This window comes from Chrysemys picta, chromosome 13 (assembly GCF_011386835.1).
Source record: "Chrysemys picta bellii isolate R12L10 chromosome 13, ASM1138683v2, whole genome shotgun sequence".
NCBI classification, from domain to species: domain Eukaryota; kingdom Metazoa; phylum Chordata; order Testudines; family Emydidae; genus Chrysemys; species Chrysemys picta.
Genome location: NC_088803.1, coordinates 28,786,037 through 28,806,819, shown reverse-complemented (window position 1 = coordinate 28,806,819; position 20,783 = coordinate 28,786,037). Strand labels below are relative to the sequence as shown.

General features: G+C 46.5%; 1 protein-coding gene and 1 long non-coding RNA gene across 4 annotated transcripts in view; one reads left to right on the top strand and one right to left on the bottom strand.

Moving 5' to 3' along the window:
- The window catches only part of LOC112059492 (uncharacterized), a 93,549-nt gene extending 87,022 nt beyond the window's left edge, over positions 1 to 6,527 (top strand). Inside the window, exons 4-5 of the long non-coding RNA XR_002888807.3 lie at positions 5,103 to 5,182; positions 6,155 to 6,527. This is a non-coding gene — a long non-coding RNA (uncharacterized LOC112059492). The remainder of the gene's footprint in view (positions 1 to 5,102; positions 5,183 to 6,154) is intronic.
- The window catches only part of ASIP (agouti signaling protein), a 221,262-nt gene that overhangs the window by 109,065 nt on the left and 91,414 nt on the right, over positions 1 to 20,783 (bottom strand). The window lies entirely within an intron of this gene.

The following is a 20,783-nucleotide window of genomic DNA, read 5'->3' as shown; positions in this document are numbered from 1 at the left end:
GGATTAAACAAAGACTGTGAATGGCTATCCAACTACAGAAGCAGTTTCTCCTCCCTTGGTGTTCACACCTCAGCTTCTAGCAGAGGACCTCACCCTCCCTGGTTGAACTAACCTCATTATCTCTAGACTGATTCTTGCCTGCATATTTATACCTGCCTCTGGAAATTCCCATTACATGCGTCTAAGTGGGTATTCACCCATGAAAGCTTATGCTCCATGTAGTGAGTCGGTGTGGCTCCCCTCCTGCCCGGAAAAGGGAGTCCACGTGCAGGCACCAGAGTGGGTGGGACCACCACCGCCTGTCCCCGCCCCCCGGAAGTCAAGGGGCGGGACAGGAAGTATAAAGGCCGGCCGCCAGAGCTCAGTCGGCGGCCAGCCACCACAGGGAGCAGACGTGCGGCCGGGAGCTCCCGGCCAGGAGACCATCGAAGACCGAGGCCTGGACCCTAGCTGGCCTGAGCTACCCCGGGCCCGCTACGAGGAGGAGCCGCCGGAGCCCGTTCACGCCCGCCACTGGGAGAATCCCTGGGAACCGCACCCCACTAACCCTGAGGGTGAGACTGGACCCGAACCCCTTCGCCCCTGCTGCTATCCAGAGGAGCCGCCTGAGGACCATTGGCCGGACTTCCCGGCAGAGCTACCGGACTTGCCGCCGAGCCCGGGCAGAGAGGAGCCCATGCAGATGGACTGGCCCGATCCCGGCGCGACGAACGAGGTAGGCTTTGAGGGGGATCATGGAAGCAGCCCGGGGGTAGCCGACCCCGGTCCGGCTGTAACCGAGTGTGAGCCTATGTCAGTGTGTTGCGGTCTGGATACCCCACTGACCAGCAGCGGCAGCAACCGCTGTTAGGGCCCCAGGCTGGAACGCAGTGGAGTGGGTGGGCCTGTGTTCCCCCCTGCCACCCTCCGCACAGGTGGCAGGCTTCCCCCTCACCCAACGCTCGGCTACGGAAGCCTAGGCGTGCCTTACCTGAATGGTTTATCCGCTCAGCCCCTGCAAACAAGGGCCTGAGCCTAACTGTGTTTGCCCCGCCCTGATCCAGGGCCTGGGCTCCTGAACTGCTTGCTCGCTCAGCCCCCTGCAGTCAAGGGCCTGAGCTTTAACGGTGGTTGCTCCGACTCTGCACCAAAGAGCCGGAGTTTCAGGACTAACTGACTGCTTGTTCCCACAGTAGTGAGTCGGTGTGGCTCCCCTCCTGCCCGGAAGGGTCGAGCCCCGGCTAGGACCTACTACACTCCAATACATCTGTTAGCCTTAAAGGCGCCACAGGACTCTCTGTTGCTTTTTACAGATCCAGACTAACCTGGCTACCCCTGATACTTATCATTTTATATGACTTTGTATTATGCCTCTTCATATAACCTTGTATTAAGTTTTTCCATGCATAACCTCTATTCTCTTTCAACTTTGTATGAAAGTCCTTTGATATAGGAATTTTGTATCTAATCCTTATATAGAAACTTTGTATTGAGCCTTGGTATAATGTTATATGATTGATTATAGCCCCTAAAGATAGTTAAGGTAGAAGAAAAATGTCTCTTTGCTAGGAGTAGAATATGATCTCCCCCCTTTTATTCAATTGCCCCGTTGAATGAATGAGGTGTGAATGAGTAAGGTGTGGAAGGCAAGCACCTCCAGACAGCTGCAACAGTTGGAGAGGGGATGGAAGCCAGACCCAAGAACAATAAAACTTGTCAAGTGGGCTCATTAAAGATCAGACATATTGATGGCCTTGGGAGTTAGAAGCAAGCACCTTCTTTTGAAAACACCCTCTTTGAAAATAAATGTGGTAGGATTAAGACAACACCCAGAAGGAAGTGCCACAGATGACCAACGGACTCAGACACAGATTTTTGCATCTGGTATAGATTTGCATGAGAGGGAGGCTGCTATAAATGTGAGGGGTCTTGCAAAGGACCCCAGGTCTCGTCTTGTCAACATGGGAGCATCAATCCAGATCAACAGAAGCCCGGCTCCACCCCTTCCCCTCTAACTCACCTTGCCAGTGAAGTTAAGGGGAGCAACCAGTTGGTAACAAGACAGTGTGCTTGTGTGTATGTGAGTGCATGAGTGTAATATATCATGTGCATATGATAGTGTTGGTTGATACATGTATTACCAATAAATGTGGGGCTTTGCCTTATCCCCCTTGAAAAGATCCTGTGCAGTACTTTAAGTACAACATTTTGGTGGAGAATTGCGAAAGGGGGAAAGGTATCATGAGCATTTATTGAGTAATGAAACAAACTTTGAGAAATATGGAAAAGTGATCATAAATCTCAAAGTATTAAAGGTGTGCACACCCCCGGTGGTAGAAGGCTGGGTAGAGAGGAGGAGAGCTAGCCTTTTCGCTCTCCTTTCTCCCCCCTCCCCCCCCCCAATTGTAGAGTTGCCGGCATTAGAAAGAAGGGAAGAGAATTAAATTTCTCTCTCCAGGAAAAGAGGTATTGATAAACAAGAGTAAAGGAGACTAGAAAACGTTCAAACATAAGCAGTCTTGTAAGAAGGCTCCCAGAGAGGAGACCAAGAAATTGGCATTTTAAAAGATGTTACTCCTCTTGAACAAATCTTGCAAAAATTCAGACACAGCCCTTGGTCTGATCAAGTGCTAGCTGATGTCTATACAATTTCAGACCTAGAAGACAAATTGGCTAGGTACTTTATATAATCTCCCCTCAACTCCAATGAAAAAAGAAGCAGCTGCACTGTGGCTTCTATAGAAAACCTGTAATGAGGTATTCCTTCAATTGGCTGAATGTAAAAATGGAAACTGCACCAAGATTTACAAGCCTCTGCTGCAGAAGCAGAGAAATGGAAATGGGTTTGGGTACTAATGAACATACAGTTAGATGCTCTTAAAGATGCTTACAGAGAGTTAAAGCAGCACTCTCAAATCTTACAGGAGATATGAAAGAAAAGGAGGAAATTGAAGAGGAAAAAAAAATCGGGTATTACAGGGAATAGTCAAGTTAACTTTAGAACAGGGGAGAGACCCCCCCCCCCCCCGACCATAACAGCTGTAAATCACTCATTAAACAACTGGAACAAAAATTGCAATTTGCAAATAGACATATTGCAGTAGTAACATCGGGAGAAGGGACACTTGAGACCCCAGAAGGGGCAGACTTTTGGGATCCCTCTGGAGATTGGGAACAGGACATTTGGATAGATTCCTCCTCCCAGGGCCAAAATGCTATTGCATCAGTAACAAAGAACAGTCACAACCAGGAGAGAGGGCGGTGGGAGTGAAACAGTAACAGTGCCTGCTTCTGCCTCAGGTCTCCAGGCCATGGCAAAGTGGCTGGGGATTTTAAAACAGGAACATTTTTCTAGATGAAGTGTTAATGCCCTTTCCCTGGGAGAAAGGGAGGACTTAAACCCACAAGAAATGCACTATTTGATGAGCATTTGTGCAGCCCCAAGTACCGGACACACTGTGGCAGAGACCAAGTTGACTCCCGCGCAAGCAATAGAGTTAGCAAAAACCCAGGGTGGCATAGATAAAACCCTGGAGGGAAAATGGGTACACCGCAGACAACTCAAACAAGCGGGGTCTGCCATGGTGGGAGCACTGTACTCATTTGTTTCTAAGCTTCTATCTTTCAGTCTCTGAACTGGAACATCAGGACAGCTGGTGCCAGCTGAAAAGCTATACAAATACCATGGTTATAGTGTCGTGACAAAGTCTGTATTGCATGTTCTGTGTCTCTCTGGTGGGTGTCCTGTGCTAGCATTGGGTCCAGAGAGAGAAGATACTATACTAGAAAGGGTGAATGCCTTTTCCTCTCTCTACTCCCTCCCCTCCCCCCTCACCCATCTCCAACCAAATTATCAATCATATCCATCTCTGTCCAAAAGCCTTTTGGTCCCCCAATGCATCAGGTTTATTTTTTTGTTAGGTTCTCTAATAATCAGTTTGAGTTTTATTGATACATTTGTATTGTTTTGTTAATTCTACCACCAAGGTATATTTTAATGGCAAGAATTCTGTGGTGTGGGTTCGGAACCTGTAATATGGCAAAACAAATTTCATTCAGATCCCCCTGGTCCAAAAATGTATGTGTAATGTCTCCATACTACATACCCCTAAACTAGTATTCTTTTTCTTTGTGCATTGGGAAATAGAAGTGGCTATGGAAATCTTGGATCTGGTGAACTTTGACTCTGATTTCTCCCTGGGCATTAATTGGACAGGCCTATATGGGTGGATGTACAATAACAAACATATTGGTAAACTAACAAAAGCTACTCCAAAGAAAATCCAAACCAGAAGTTTGGCTATCCTCCACAAAGAAGGAATGCATAGCCCTGGTCTAAACTACAGGGTTAGGTCAAACTTAGCCACGTTGGGTCAATTTTTATAATGAATGCATCTACACAACCAACCCTGTTCCATTAACCTAAAGGGCTCTTAAAATTGACATCTATACTTCTCTTTTGAGGAGAATAGCGCTAAAATCTACCTTGCTGGGTCAAATTTGGGGTAGTGCAGATGCAAATCGACGTTATTGGTTTCCCGGAGCTATCCCAGAGTGCTCCAATGTGACCGCTTTGGACAGTACTTTCAACTCCGATGCACTAGCCAGGTACACAGGAAAAGCCCTGGGAACTTTTTGAATTTCATTTCCTATTTGGTCAGTGTGGTGAGCTCAGCAGCACAGGTGACTATGCAGTCCCCCCAGAATCACAAACTAGCTCCAGCATGGAGCAAACAGGAAATACTGGATTTGATTGCTGTATGGTGAGAAGAATCTGGGCAGGCAGAACTCTGATCAAAAAGAAGAAATGCTAATATATACCAAAATCACACAGGGCATGATGGACAGGATACAACAGGGACACACAGCAGTGCTGTGGGAAAGTCAAGGCAACCCTACCAAAAGACCAAGGAGGCAAACAGTTGCTCTGGGTCAAAGCCCCATACATGCTGCTTCTATGATCAGCTGCATGGCATTCTAGGGGGGGACCCTACCACTACCCCCCACCACTGTCTGTGGACACCTGCAAAGGGGTGGGGGGTGTCCTACAACATAGAGTAGGTTTTTGTGTATGAGGAGGAGAGTGTGCAGCAGGCAAGCAGTGAATCTGTTCTCCCCAGCAGCCAGGATCTTTTCATCACCCTGGAGCCAATACCGTCTCAAGGTGGGAACCTGGACCCTGAAGCTGGAGAAGGCATCTCTGGTGAGTGCACATTTGTAACTACAGTACAGGGTTTAAAAGCAATTTTTGTTTAATGTTTGATTTGCCCTGAAGATTTGGGATGCATTTACAGCCAGTACAGCTACTGGAAAAGTCTGTGTGGTTTTTTTTTTTTTTTTTAAATGTGTCTGGGGATGGAGCAGGAATCCTCCAGGGACATCTCCATGAAGTTCTCCTGGAGGTACTCTGAAAGCCTTCGCAGAAGGTTTCTGGGGAGGGCTGCCTTATTTAATCCTCCATGGTAGGACACTCTGCCACACCAAGCCAGTAGCAAGTAGTCTGGAATGATTGCAGCACAAAGCATGGCAGCGAATGGTCCTGGGTTTTGGTCGCATTCAAGCAACATTTGGTTTATATCTTTCTGTGCTCTCCTCAGGAGAGTGAGATCATTCATGGTCACCTGGTTGAAATAGGGGAATTTTTGTAAGCAAACAGTAAAAGGACCCTATTCATGCTGGGCTGTTTGCTCTTGGCTAAAAGAGATCATACCTGAAAATAGCCACGCGGCAGGGGGAGGGGCAAAGGGATCATCCCAAATAGCGATGCGGAGGGGTGGGGAAGGTGTGTGCTGCATATCCACCCAAAAACCGCAGCCCCTCCTTTTAAATGGCAAACCCAACCGGCATTGCTTGCTATGGGAAAGGAGGGCACTGCACTTTGAAAATATTCCTACATGTGATGAAGGTGTTAGAAGCCAAACCTGCATATCCTTTGGCTTACCATGGCTGCCTGGAAACAGAATTCTGTTTCCAGGCAGCCATGTGTGATGTCACCATACTGGTAGGCACTAAATATAAAAGGCAAAATGTGATCTTGTACCTAAAGCACATGTGCTGTCTGCTGTGAATTGCTTGATTCACTGTGAAAGAGTCTCCCTCTTGTTCTCAGAAATGTATCCTCTTAAATTTTACTCTCCCTTTTTCTCTTCCCCCCCCCCCCCCCCACCCCGCGCAGGTGCAAATGTTTCAATGCTCCCTCTATCATCTCCATCCCTGAGGCTATTGCAGATTAGAAGGCAAAAAAACCCACACTCATGATGACGTGTTTTCTGAGCTCATGCAGTCCTCCCGCACTGATAGGGCACAGCTGAATGCATGGAGGCATTCAGTGGCAGAATCCAGAAAAGCATTAAGTGAGCGGGATAAGAGGCAGGATGCAATGCTGAGGCTAATGGGGGAGCAAACAGACCTACTCAGGCATCTGGTGGAGCTGCAGGAAAGCCAACAAGAGTACAGACCGCCACTGCATCCACTGTACAATCGCCTCCCCTCCTCCCCAAGTTCCATATCCTTAGGGTGACCAGATCACCCAAGTCAAATATCGGGACGCGGGGCGGGGCGGGGGGGGGGGGGGGGGGCAAAAAAAACAAACAAAAAACCTTCCTCCACAAGCGCTGGAGGGAGGCCCGGGAGACTCAGGGGAAGCGCGGGGCCAGGGTGAGTAAGAGTCCGGCCTGGTCCCCAGCAGGCAGGACTCAGTTGGGTGGTTGGGAGAGGAGGGGGGCGGCCCGCAGGGCCAGGCAGCGGCTGTTCTCACCCCCAGGCAGCGGGAGTTGGGAGCAGCCGCTGCTGCAGCTCCCACTGCCGCGGGGGTAGGAAGCGGCCATGGCGCTTGGCGGCTGCGGCTCTGGCGCCCCCGGCTCTGGTGCCCCCGAACTCCCCGGGCCTGCTGCAGGGACCCAGTAGCGCGCACGCTGCGCCCAGCCCAGCCCCTGGCCAGGTGCGTCTGGGCTGCTGCCCAGCTGGTGCTATCACACGGCGGCCCCGGAGTGGGGGCAGCAGGCCCCAGCCCCCCCCCCGTTCCGCTCGGGTCCCGCAGGGGAATGAACAGGGCTGGGCTGCTGATGCCTCCACCCCGGGGCCGCCGCGTGATAGCACCAGCTGGGCAGCCCAGACGCGACTGGCCAGGGGCTGGGCTGGGCGCAGCGTGCACGCTACTGGGTCCCTGCAGCAGGCCCGGGGAGTTCGGGGGCACCAGAGCCGGGGGCGCCAGAGCCGCAGCCCCCAAGCGCCATGGCCGCTTCCTCCCCCCGCGGCAGTGGGAGCTGCAGCAGCGGCTGCTCCCGTGTCCCGCTGCCTGGGGGTGAGAACAGCCACTGCCTGGCCCTGCGGGCTGCCCCCCTCCTCTCCCAACCACCCAACTGAGTCCTGCCTGCTGGGGACCAGGCCGGACTCTTACTCACCCTGGCCCCGCGCTTCCCCTGAGTCTCCCGGGCCTCCCTCCAGCGCTTGCGGAGGGAGGAGGAATGGTGAGCCTGGGGAAGAGGCGGGGATTCGGGGAGGGAGCCACTCGGGGGAGGATGGGGCGGAGTCGGGGCAGGGGGGGGGGGCGCAAGCACTTTCAGGCTCCAGCGCATTTCCTTGTTTGTCCAGTGTCGGTCGGGACGCGGGACAAACAAGGAAATATCAGGACAGTCCTGATTTTATTGGGACTGTCTCCTCACCCAGACGCCCAAGAATGAGGGAGGGGAGGCTCCAGGCACCCAGCCACTGCACTCCAGGGGATGGCCCAAGCAACAGAAGGCTATCATTTATTTAAAAAAAAAAAAATTGAATTTGTCGTGTGGCTACAATAAGCAATGTGTCCTTGTCCTTCCCTCCTCCCCACCTCACTCTACCCCACCTGGGAACCCTTATCAGTTATCTCCTCTTTCTTAATTAATAAAGAGAATGCATGGTTTCAAAACAATTGTGACTTTATTTCCTTTGCCACCTGTGATCGAAGGGGGGTGAGTGGTTGGCTTACAGGAAGTTAAAATCAACAAAGGGGGCAGGTTTGCATCAAGGAGAAATACACACAACTACCACACTGTAGCCTGGCCAGTCATGAAACTGGTTTTCAAAGCCTCTTTGATGTGCAGAGCACCTAGCTGCGCTCTTCTAATCACCCTGGTGTCTGGCTGTTCAAAATTGGCAGCCAGGCGATTTGCTTCTACCTCTCACCTGTCATAAGTCTTTCCCCTTACTCTCACAGATATTATGGAGCACACAGTAAGCAATAATAACAATGGGAATATTGGTTGCACTGAGGTCCAACCTACTCAGCAAACAGCACCAGCCAGCTTTTAAACGTCCAAAGGCCCATTCTACCACCATTCTGCACTTGCTCAGCCTATAGTTGAACTGGTCCTTACTACTGTCCAGGCTGCCTGTGTATGGCTTCGTGAGCCATAGGAGCAAGGGGTAGGCTGGGTCCCCAAGGATAACTATTGGCATTTCTCAGAGGGGTAGCCATGTTAGTCTGGATCTGTAAAAAGCAACAGTGTCCTGTGGCACCTTATAGACTAACAGATGTATTGGAGCATAAGCTTTCGTGAGTGAATACCCACTTCATCAGATGCATGCAGCTGCTCGAACAGCCTAGAGTTCCTAAAGACGCAAGAGTCATGCACCTTTCCCGGCCATCCCGCACTGATGTCAGTGAAACATCCCTTTTGATTCACTAGAGCTTGCAGCATCATTGAGACGTACTCCTTGCGGTTTATGTACTGGTTGGCAAGGTGGTCCGGTGCCAAAATAGGGATAAGCATTCCGGCTATTGCCCCACCACGGTTAGGGAAACCCACTGCAGCAAAGCCAGCCACTATGACCTGCACATTTCCCAGAGTCACTATCCTTGATAGCCAATGCAATTGCTGACCTTCTGCTACTTCAATCACAGCAGTCCCCACAGAAGATTTGCCCACTCCAAATTGATTCCTGACTGACCAGTAGCAGTCAGGCGTTGCAAGCTTCCACAGAGCTATTGCCACTCACTTCTCAAAAGTCAGGGCAGTTCTCATCTTGGTATTCCTGTGCTTCAGGCCAGATGAAAGCAACTCAGAGTTCTAGGAAAGTGGCCTTACACATGCCAAAGTTTTGCAGCCAGTGGGAATCATCCCATACCCGCAACACTATGTGGTCTCACCAGTCTGTGCTTGTTTGCTGGGCCCAGAATCAGTGTTCTACTGTATCAACCAGCCCCACTGCCGCCATGATATCCCTATTGCCACAGTCTGTGCTTTCAGGAACATCTCTGTCCATGCCCTCATCACAATCATCTTTGTGCTGGCGTCTCACATACTGCAGTATAATGCACAAGGTGTTTACAATGCTCGCAACAGCAGCAGTGAGCTGAGCATGCTCCATGCTATGGCATCTGCATGGGTAACCCAGGGGAAAAAGGTGCAAAATGATTTTGTGCAGTTGCTTTCACAGGGGGAGGGAGGGGAGAGTGACTACAGGTAACCCAAACCACCCATGACAATGTTTTTGCTCCATCAGGCATTGGGAGCTTAAAATCAATTTCTAAAAATTGACTTCTATAAAATCAACCTAATTTTGTAGTGTAGACCTATCCTTAGGGTGGCTGACCAGGCATGGCAATTAAGTATTCACCACTGGTATGACGTATTTAAGGGTTGGTCACCCACCTGGTCCATAGTTCTAAATATAGTTTTTCATTCCATCATTGTTCTATTAGTAATACAGACTGTTATGTTGGTTCTAATGCTCTGCATGTGCTTCTGGATAAAACAGATGTACAGTGGAACCTCGCTATAATGTGATCATTGGGGTCCAAAAAATTCAATTGCGGTAAATGCAGGGTTGCGTTATAGCGGGGTTCCACTGTACTTGTGTTCAATTTGCAGCAGTGTGTGCGCCCTGGGTAGCGGGAGGGAGGGAGCGGGGGGAAAGAGAGAAGGGGGTCGGCCAGCAGGACCAGCTTTAGGCCGATTCGCCCTGGCGGTGGTCGTCTTTGGGGGTCCTGCTCCCCTGGCCAGAGCACCGGTCAGAGCGTGGCAGCCCCGCGACGCCGGCCGGACTCCTGCAGCCCCGCGACGCCGGCCGGACTCCTGCAGCCCCGCGACGCCGGCCGGACTCCTGCAGCCCCGCGACCCCGGCCGGACCGCCTGCCGCCAGGGTGGGTTGGAGCCGGCCCTGCTAGGGACAGAGGTGAGAACCCCAGGGGCCCACCGGGGCTGCAGGGAGAGTCGCTCCTGCTGCAGCCACCGGGGCATGGCTCCCAAACGCCCCGCGCCCACTGTAGCCGCCGGGGCCAGACTTGTCCCGCATTATAACCGAATTGCATTATCGCAGGGCGCGTTGTAACGGGGTTCCCCTGTATTCTAAATTGAAACCACAGGCCAAAATCATGATCCCATACATAGCTTTAAAACAGATACAGAAGATTTAAATGGTGACCACTCAAGAATTGTTCTTGAGAGGTCAAAAGGGGGAACAATGTAGATAAATCTCTATAGATAAATTAAGCATCTTCACATAACTGTGTATCATTTTCATATGACTTTTATTATGCCTCTTCATATAACCTTGTATTAAGTCTTTCCATATATAACCTCTATTTTCATACAAAGTTGTATGAAAGTCCTTTGATATAAGAACTTTGTATCAAATCCTTATATAGAAACTTTGTATTGAGCCTTGGTATAATGTTATAGTCCCTAAGGATAGTTAATGTAGAAGAAAAATGTCTTTTCGCTTAGGAGTAGAATAAGATCTCCCCCCTTTTATTCAATTGCCCCGTTGAATGAATGAGGAGTGAATGAGTAAGGTGTGGAAGGCAAGCACCTCCAGACAGCTGCAACAGTCGGAGAGGGAATGGAAGCCAGACCCAAGAACAATAAAACTTGTCAAGTGGGCTCATTAAAGAAGATCAGACATATTGATGGCCTTGGGAGTTAGAAGCAAGCACCTTCTTTTGAAAACACCCTCTTTGAAAATAAATGTGGCAGGATTAAGACAACACCCAGAAGGAAGGGCCACAGATGAGCAAGGGATGCAGACACAGATTTTGCATCTGGTATAGATTTGCATGAGAAGGAGGCTGCTATAAATGTGAGGTGTCTTGCAGAGGACCCCGGGTCTCGTCTTGTCAACATGGGAGCATCAATCCAGATCAACAGAAGCCCGGCTCCACCCCTTCCCCTCTAACTCACCTTGCCAGTGAAGTTAAGGGGAGCAACTAGTTGGTAACAACAACAAGACGGAGTGTGCTTGTGTGTGTATGTGAGTGCATGAGAGTAATATATATCATATGCATATGATACAGCGTTGATTGATACATGTATTACCAATAAATGTGGCACTTTGCCTTATCCCCCCTGAAAAGATCCTGTGCAGTACTTTAAGTACAACAGGGTCCCTGCCCAGTTGATGTCCTAAGTTAGAGAGGATACCATGACATCATCCAGAAAGTGGGTCCCATCCCAACTATTGGATCATTTCTCTCCACTCCAGCTTGATGCGCTTCTGCCTGGAGACTTTCTTCCTCCTTGACAGCACAAGGGCAGTCAAACAGGAAATGGGACTGATTTATGTCCTTGACAGTCTCCTCAATGTACCTCTGTCTCCCTTTGCTTCTCTAGTTCAGCCACTGTGGCCTCAAGAGCACATACTCTGTCTCTGACAGCTGTGAGTCACTTGCCTTGCCATGCATGCATGCACCCCCTGTCCACAGGGCAGGTCATAGGTGCCGACTCTGTGGATGCTCCACCCACGGAAAATAAAACAGTGGGTGCTCAGCACCCACTGACAATAATAGTTATGCACCCCTAGCCACAGATTAGCAGTTCCAGGGTGGCTCCATCCCCACTGATGAGCTGATAGGCGGCTGTGCTTATCAGCTATTTGGTGGGCTCCCCTAACTAGCTGTTTAGCAGTCCCTCCCTCACCTATCAGCTGTTTTGTGCCCCTAGGCTGATCAGCAGCTGTGAGACTCTGCTCACCTGGGTCGTCCTGCCTCCTAGCTACATGTTCTGAACAGGCTCCTGCAATTCCCAGCCTGGCTTTAACTGCAAGCAGCAGGTCAGTCCCATTCCAGGCAGAGGGAGAGAGAGAGAGAGAGAGAGAGAGAGAGTGTGTGTGTGTACACGCAGCATCACCGCTACTGCCCCCGCCCCCCATTTCTGCAAGTGCTGAGCTGCTCAGCTCTGCCTGGGTGGTGGGAGGGGTGTCTGTCCTCAGGTATGCTCTTTAGGAGGGGAAGGGTGGACTGTTCTGGCCCCCCTAGGATAGTAAAAATCTAGGGGCAAATTTGTCTCTCTCATCCCTCCCTTGTACCCATGCATCCTTTATCCAAAATATTCATTTGGCACGGATGTTAAATAGGTGTTAACAAAATCAGACAAAACACAGTTTTTCAAAGTGTGATTTAAAATCCCTTCCCCTCTCCATTCCTCATTGACTCTTGTGAGGTTATAATTTCACTAGTTCTTCTGTTGTCATAGACTCTGTCTAGACTAGCATTTGTCTTCCTGTTGCAATAGATTGCCAATTGCTTGTTAAGTGAGTGTAAATGCTAATGTTGCATCTGACAAAGTGGGTATTCACCCATGAAAGCTTATGCTCCAACACATCTGTTAGTCTCTAAGGTGCCACAGGACTCTTTAATGCTAATCTAGACACCCTGCAAATGTTTGTTTGTATCAGGAGATGGAGGCCAGGGCTGGCTCCAGCATTTCTGCCACCCCCCCCCCCCCCAAAAAAAAGTCTCAATCGCGACCGGTGGCAGCAGTTCGGCAGCAGGTCCTTCGCTCCTAGAGGGAGTGAGGGACCTGCCGCCCCCGAATTGCCGCACGTGCCGCCCCTCTCCCTTGGCCGCCCTAAGCACCTGCTTGTTAAGCTGGAGCCGGCCCTGTTGGAGGCTCAGCCTCCAGCAAACAACAAAACTTTGTGCTCCAGAAAAAACATTTGTGGAGAGCCTTAGTTATCAACCGAATTAGTATTTTTGAAATTAGCTCAAATTATAACAGGACCACAACTCTCATCTTGACAAAGCCAAAGCATGAGTCCCCCAGGCTAGACAGGATGTGGATTTTTAATATAAAAAGAGGCAACATAAATGTATCTTCCTTCACAAAAACAAACATACAAACAAAAAACCACCTAGGCCCCCAAAACTGTGTGCCTTCTTTACACATCAGAAGAAAATCAGAAAAAGACAGAGTCTCAGTTATTGCCTCTTCACAGGTCATCTTTAAAAATGAAATTATCCTTTACATTCCTTATAGTGGCATATCATTCCCTTCCCACAGGTGCCCTCCAATCATGCCCCCTCACTTGTTGTACCATAGCTACTGTGCTATATAATTGGTTATGTTTTGGCTATATACAGTGTATGTTTTATAGTAAAAATTAAGGTAATAAAATGAATAGAATAGTGGATACTAGTATTTCCCATTTTCTTTTTATTTATGCCTTGCAAGTAACAGACAGGATCTTGTCTGTGCCTATGTTAATTAAATTAAAGAAATTTCAAAGGCCTAGGCCCCAGTGTAGGAAAAAAATAGATGCAAAATTTAGTAAGGCCTAATTTACAGTGCCTTTTTTGTTCAACATAAAACACCGCTATTTGTTACATTTTGAAGGTCTCTGTAAAGAACTGTTTTGTATGTGAATAAGGAATGTATGTGTTAAGAAATAAGTGTAAAGCTGAACCAAATGTACGAGGAAGAAACCAGAGACAGACTCAAGGGCACCAGGAGGCTGCAACACGCCCCTATTGAAATGTCAAAGAAGGGCAAATTAACGACTCTAAAAATAAGACAGGCACCTAACAATGGGGACAAAATAGCTGTAATAACAAATAAAAAGAACAATTTAAGAAAACAACCACCTGTAAAACAACAATTAATTACAGCATAAGGGAGCAAACCTCATTGGTCCTAATGAAGGAAAATCACTATACAAACAGGGTGCCTTGCCATGAAACTTCGGGTTTGTCCTGCCAAGACTTCCCCAGAGCATCGTGTTGCGACTGACGGAACCCGGCTCCTCCCTACTGGTGATCAACCTAGCTGGCCGCTAGGTTGATCCGGACTGGTAACTATAACATTGACTGGAGGGACAGTGTGCATGGTGTGTAGGACTAAAAAGCATATGCTAATTGCTGTATTTTCAATAAATGTGGTGTGTTGCCTTCTCATAGAATATCAGAGTTGGAAGGGTCCTCTGGTGATCATCTAGTCCAACCCCCTACTCGAAGCAGGACCGATCCCCAGACAGATTTTTGCCCCAGATCCCTAAAGGCCTTCTCAAGGATTGAGCTTTCAACCCTGGGTTTAGCAGGCCAATGCTCAAACCACTGAGCTATCCCTTCTCCCCTATAAATGATCTCGTGTGCTTTGTATAAAAATAACATTTTTGGTGGAGAACTGCAAAAGGGGGAAGACATGCACCATGATTGTTGAAAATACTGCTAAACATTGTTAAACAGTATACCATACGTATAAGGTCATCGATCATTCAGGTGTGCACACCCCCGGTCATAAAGATACCGGGCAGTAAAGAGGGAACAAGTTGTGGTTAATATTGTATTCACTGTTGGTATTCTATGAATTGAGAATTTTAATAATTAAAAGGTATACACACCCTCAGGCGTAGCAGGGCTGAGAAAAAGGAGAAAGGTTTAGCATCCCTCTCTCCACCCCAGACTGCTGGGGGGAAATAATTGGAGGTGGGTATACCCCCGATCGTAGTAAGGTCGGGCAGTAGGAGGAGGACTTAGAAATCCTCGCTCCAAACCGAAAAATCCTAGGTGCGTACACCCTCAGCCGTAGCAAAACTGAGCCCAAAAGGAGAACTTAGTGTTTCTCACTCTGATCCTGGGAGGGATTTTTATATTTGGTGTATGAACCCCCGGTCGTAGAAGTGCCGGGCAATAGGGGGAGAATTAAAGTCCTCGCTCTGACCTGTCGGGGAAAAATTGCATAGGTGAATATACCCTCGGTCGCAGTAGGATCGAGCAGCCCAAAAGGTAGGGAGGGGGCTTACCGTTTTTGCCTCCTGCTCTGTCAGGCAGAGTTCTTTTTAGTGGGTATAGACTTTTGTGTTTTGTAAGTCCCAGCACGAGCGTTGGCACAAAAAAGTTATAAAGGTAAAAGAAATTCATAAAAAAATATGTTCAGGCGGTATTTTCTATGTTAGACCCAACTCTGAAGAATATAGAAGTGTGGGTAAATAGTGGTAGAACCTGTATAAGAAATGTTTAAAAGAAAGCAATCCAAAGATGATACTTTGTTCAAAAAATTACTCCTTTTAAACAAATCTTGCTCTGTTAAACCAAACTCTGAAGGATATAGGAGTTTGGGAAGTTTTTGGTTTGTTTGTGAGTAATATTGTGGTGTTTCACAATTAAAAAAAAATGTTTAAGGAAGGGGACCAGAAGGGGTGGGGGCTAGTTAAGGACCCCATCCTCCTTGCAAATTGATAGTGGAACAGAGCCTGTGTCCATAAAAAGGGACGGTTCAGTGAAAAAAGCAGAATCGGGCTCAAACAGGCAGGCAACAAATAAAAAAATTAAAAAGCAAATTGAAAGCCCTGAGGGCATAGTGGCAGAAGTAAGGAAAGCAGTAAGTACAGGCATGGGGAATTCAAATCCCTGAAACAATAATTAAAATGGTAAAATCTGAGTTAATTAAAGTGTCATTTTAAAAAAATAAACAAATACACCTCTACCCCGATAAAACATGACCTGATATTACACGAATTCGGATATAACACGGTAAAGCAATGCTCCGGGGGGCCGGGGCTGCGCACTCCGGTGGATCAAAGCAAGTTTGATATAACGCGGTTTCACCTATAACGCAGTAAGATGTTTTGGCTCCCGAGGACAGCATCATATCGGGGTAGAGGTGTAATTAAAAAAAAAAAAAAGTAAAAAGTTAACTCTGCAGAGGCTAAAGGGAATTAAGCAGTTAAACTTTGTAAAAATATTTTAAAAAAAGGTGTTAAAAAATTCTTGGTTTCTTTGCAGCTATTCTAAAAAAAAAAAAAAAAGGGGGGGGGGCCCTTTTCCAAAGAAATGTTTGTAAATAAGCCAAGCAAAAAAAACAAAAACAAAAAACAATCTAATTTAAATAATTTGACTATGGACAGTTTAGTTAAATTTGCTAAAAGAACATAAGGGATTCCTATTGGAACTTAACTGCCCCCAAATGTATATAAAGTCATGGCTGTAGCAAAGCAGTCAAAATGAAAAAAAATTGAAAAAAAATCTGGATTTTTTTTTTTTTGTAACAAACTAGCAAATAAAAGCTATCATAAAAAAATTAAAAAACAGTGCCCCACACTGAGCCTTAAGGTGGCTCTATGTAATTAAACTGTCACTTTAATAAGTGTACATAAAAACTCCGTAAGCACAAAAAAACCAGTTACACCCTTATGTAAAAGTTAATATGGCTAATGTTATAAAAATTAAACTATAAAAGAAATGTGCATTTCCCCAAAACATCTGCAGTGTATATTGTAAAAGGGGTAAAAAAAACCTGCAAACACATACCATACTACTTAATTAAAATCCTATTAGGGCTCCAAAGGGAGCCACAATAGGTTGTGTTTTCTTTTTCAGATTGCTGTGTATTTTAAAAGCAAAAATAATCAAAACTCTGGTGAAAGTTAATTCTGTCCCTTTTAAGATAGTCTCTAAGCTGCTAATGGCTTTAAATCCAAAAGCAAGCCAAAAAGCATCTGTGTTAATGCAAATTACCTAAATAATAATAATAATAATAAAAAAACTGCCCATAAATGGCAGCACAAAAAAAATCAAACCAAAAAACAAAACAAAACAAAATAAAATAAATAAAAAGTAATGGCACTGATAAAAATGCCGGCCCCTACCAATGCCCACTCTTTAAAAGTACTGCTAGAAAAATTCAATTTTCTTAGCCCACACATTTATAAATATGCTAAAATAACTCACCCGTTGTAAAAACTGCTAAAAAAACGAAAACAAAAATATGAAAAAAAATTAAAAAGCAAACCTCTGCTTTAACCCTGCTAAAACAGAAGGCTCTCACAGCCCCCGCCCTGCATGTCCCCAATGAATCACAGCCTTTTGTTATTCGTTTGGAGGCTAATAACATAGCCTTGGCTGCCACACTATTACAAAATCAAACATATGAAAGCCCACAACAAAAAAACAGACAAAAAAGCCGTTTAAAATAGTGGAGGAAATACAATAGCCCGACAACACACTATAGCAATCGTAACTAAAAGCCAAACTAAAAGCATCCCCACTAAGGCTCCCGAGCCAATGAATGCTAATATAAATCACCAACCCCCCCCCAAAAATAAAAAAGCAAAATCTAATTAATGTAGCCCAATTCATGCATAAAAAAATCAAATAACAAACCCTAAATAGGGTAAAACAAATTGCAAAGTAAAAAACTATAAAAAATAATGTTAAAACCTGGGTAAAAAAATTGCATTTGGTGCGCACAAAACAAAGCAGCCCATAATGCACCAGCAAAGGTAGGGACCTTGGCATAGGGGCCAAATTAATTTTATTAACAAATTACCAAAATTTAAAAAAAAAATCAGTACTTGCTAGTAATAATTAATTCTTTTTCAAAATAAATAAAGGCATTTCCCACTAAACCCAACAGCACCAAAGTGGTGGTTAAAAAGTTTTTTTAATAAGGTGGTGTGTAAACAGCTATCAATAAAAACAAAATAGCCATAATAAAAAAGAAAAAAACACAATTTAAGAAAACAAGCACTCATCAAACAACAATTAATTACAGCATAATAAAGCAAAACTCCTTGGTCCCAATAAAAAAAAATCACTATATAAACAGAGTGCCTTGCCATAAAACTTTGGGTTCGTCCTGCCAAAACGTCCCCGGAGCATCGTGCCACGACGAACAGAACCCAGCTCCTCCCTACCGGTGGCCACTAGGTTGATCCAAAATGGTAACTATAACATCAACTGGCAAAACAGTGTGCATAATGTGTATATATAAAACTAAAAAGCATATGCTAATTGCTGTATTTTCAATAAATGTGGCGTGTTGCCTTCTCCCCTATAAAAAATCTCATGTGCTTTGTATAAGCATAAGACACTAACTTCTTTTCTTCAAGAAACAAGGGAAATTAACTGCCCAAAAACGTGGTTAATGCAGACCTTGTTTACACTACAGCGCCTTTGCCAGTATAGCTATGCCAGTATAGCTATCCTTGCAGAACCCCCTAGTGGAGACATAAGGTAAGCTGACAGGAGTTCTGTGGGCATAGCTACATCACCTCACCGAACAACACTAGCTAAGCAGGTTAATGGGCAACAGGTTAAAAACCAACAAAAGGAAGTATTTCTTCACACAACACACAGTCAACCTGTGGAACTCTTTGCCAGAGGATGTTGTGAAGGCCAAGACTATAACAGGGTTCAAAAGAGAACTAGATAAATTCATGGAGGATAGGTCACTTGATAAACGTGTGCTTTGTAAAAATGAAAGCATTGAAAGAAAGGGAGAGGGAATCCTGGTGCATCTTGCAACAAAAGCAAACAATTGGAACCAGAAGCTGGGAATGAGTGACAGAGAATGGATCACTCGATGATTACCTGTTCTATTCCATCTGGGGCACCTGGCATTGGCCACTATTGGAAGACAGGATAATGGGCTAGATGGACCTTTGGTCTGACCCGGTATGGCCGTTCTTATGTTCTTATGTTAAGCTGACAAAACCATTCTTCTCATAGCATAATTGTGTCTAAACAGCAGGGTTTTTGCTAACATAGCTATGTCAGCTCGGGTTGTGATTTTTTTTCACACTTCTAGAGGACATAGCTATGTTGGCAAAACTTTGTAGTGTAGATTAAGGCCTGCAAAGTTCGGTCAACATAAGTTTTGCATGTGTCTACGCTCAGATGTGCCTTCTGCCGATGAAGGTGCCCCATTATAGTGACACAGTAACACCACCTCCCAGAATGATATTGAGCCATAGTCGATCCTACTGTGGTTGACGCAGTGCGAGTATAGATTGCATGACCTATGTCGACCTTACCAGCCCTCCAGCAGCTGTCCCACAATGTGCGACACTGACCGCTCTGGTCACAACTGAGAATATCACTTCCCAGGGGTCAAAAACACTAGAAGCCAATTCCCTCCTTTAAAAAACCCACATATTTTTGAAATGATTGTCCAGCTTGGTGAGCACACCTAGCATCTCTCTATTGTGGTGTGCAGCTGCACAACTGATCATGCTGGCTACAGATGCGCCTCACACAGGGAACTGACAGGTTAGGAAAACCTTGCTCGCCATACCTTAACACCTCAAAAGGAACTCCCCTCCATTTGCAATGGATAAGGATATGTGCTAAACAACATGTTCAACTCTCTATAATGCAAAATCTTAACTTCTGGCCTCAGCAACACTAATGTATTTATGTCTGACGCATGTAAACTGGCTATACATGCGACCATGGGGAATATATGAGACTCACCCCTGCTTAGTTCCTTCTTCAACTCAGGAAGTGTGTTTCAGATTCCTGCTGGCACTGCCAGTCTGATGTGCCTTCTCTGAACTGTCTGAGTTTATATCTGCTGGTGAACCACAGCGCCACTCATGAGACTGCTCTCCAGGCTGGTGAACCACCTGTGGTTGATTTAATTGAGGTCGCTTCTGATTTACACTGCTACAAGTGAAGAGAGAATCAAGCATAGCACCCTGGGGTGCTCCGGGGCTCAAGCAATCATGGGAAAAAAAATAGTGGGTGGTCAGCACCCACCAGCCACAGCTGTTCAGGTGTTCGGCAGCTCGCTTGGGGCCTTGGGGGAAGGGGCGGATTGGGGGCAGGAAGAAGTGAAGCGAGGACAGGGCTTTGGGGCGGGGCCTTGGGGCAGAGTGGGGGTGGAGCACTCACCAGGAAAAATAAAAGTCAGCGCCTATGGCGCAGGTAATCACACATGTTGCACTAAGTACAGTAAACTGGGTAGCCCTCTCCTGGTGCTAGTCTTCTGCCTGCATTTTTACTCTTGGGCCTAAGCATTAGGATATGCTTGTTATGTGTACTGGCTTCTCTTTATTCTGTCAGTTATTTTTCTTGGGGACCTGGTGCCTTTCTAATTGCTAAATCCCTCCGACTCCTCCCTTGGCAGCCAAACTCTCTTTACTTTGGCAGCTCACACAGTGGCTGTGCCCCCTCGCTCTGTTGTGGGCTGTCTCTGCTCCTGTCTTTCCATTTCTCCCCAGAAAGCTACAAAATGACACCAAACTGAAAATAAAGTTGTTTTTTGGTGAACCTGAAACATATGCTTTTAATTTCCATCCCCCCCCCCGCCCCCAAAAATGTTTACAAATGCAGCACCAAGGGAACAACTGCTCTCAAATCACAGTTGAAAACTAAACTTGCATCAGAGTGGGAGAAACATCTGGAGGTGGTCTGCTCCAGATTCCCCTGGTGCAAAAAAGATCTCTACAATGTCTGTGAAAGGAGAATCTCCTTCAGAGGACTTCAGCAACATGGCATTGCTGTGTGTAAATTCAATGTTACTGAAAGCAGAATTTCTCCTGTTTATTTGTTGGCAAACATGTTTGTATGCAAGTCCTGAAGTCTTGTGGCACAAAGATTTTCAATATGTTCTCTGCTGTAAGTTTAATTATACATGAGGATGAACAAAGTGAATGTATTTTATGAATAGTTCTATCGTTGTCCCACCATTCCTCACAGGCAGGCCTCTTGTCATTGTCTGAGATCCCTCACTAGCGTCAGGTTTCCCACATACTCAAGAAGAAGGAAGTGTGTAGGGCGATTGTTTTCCTTTGTAATGAAATCCCCTTACCACAGGTGCTGGCTTCCTCTG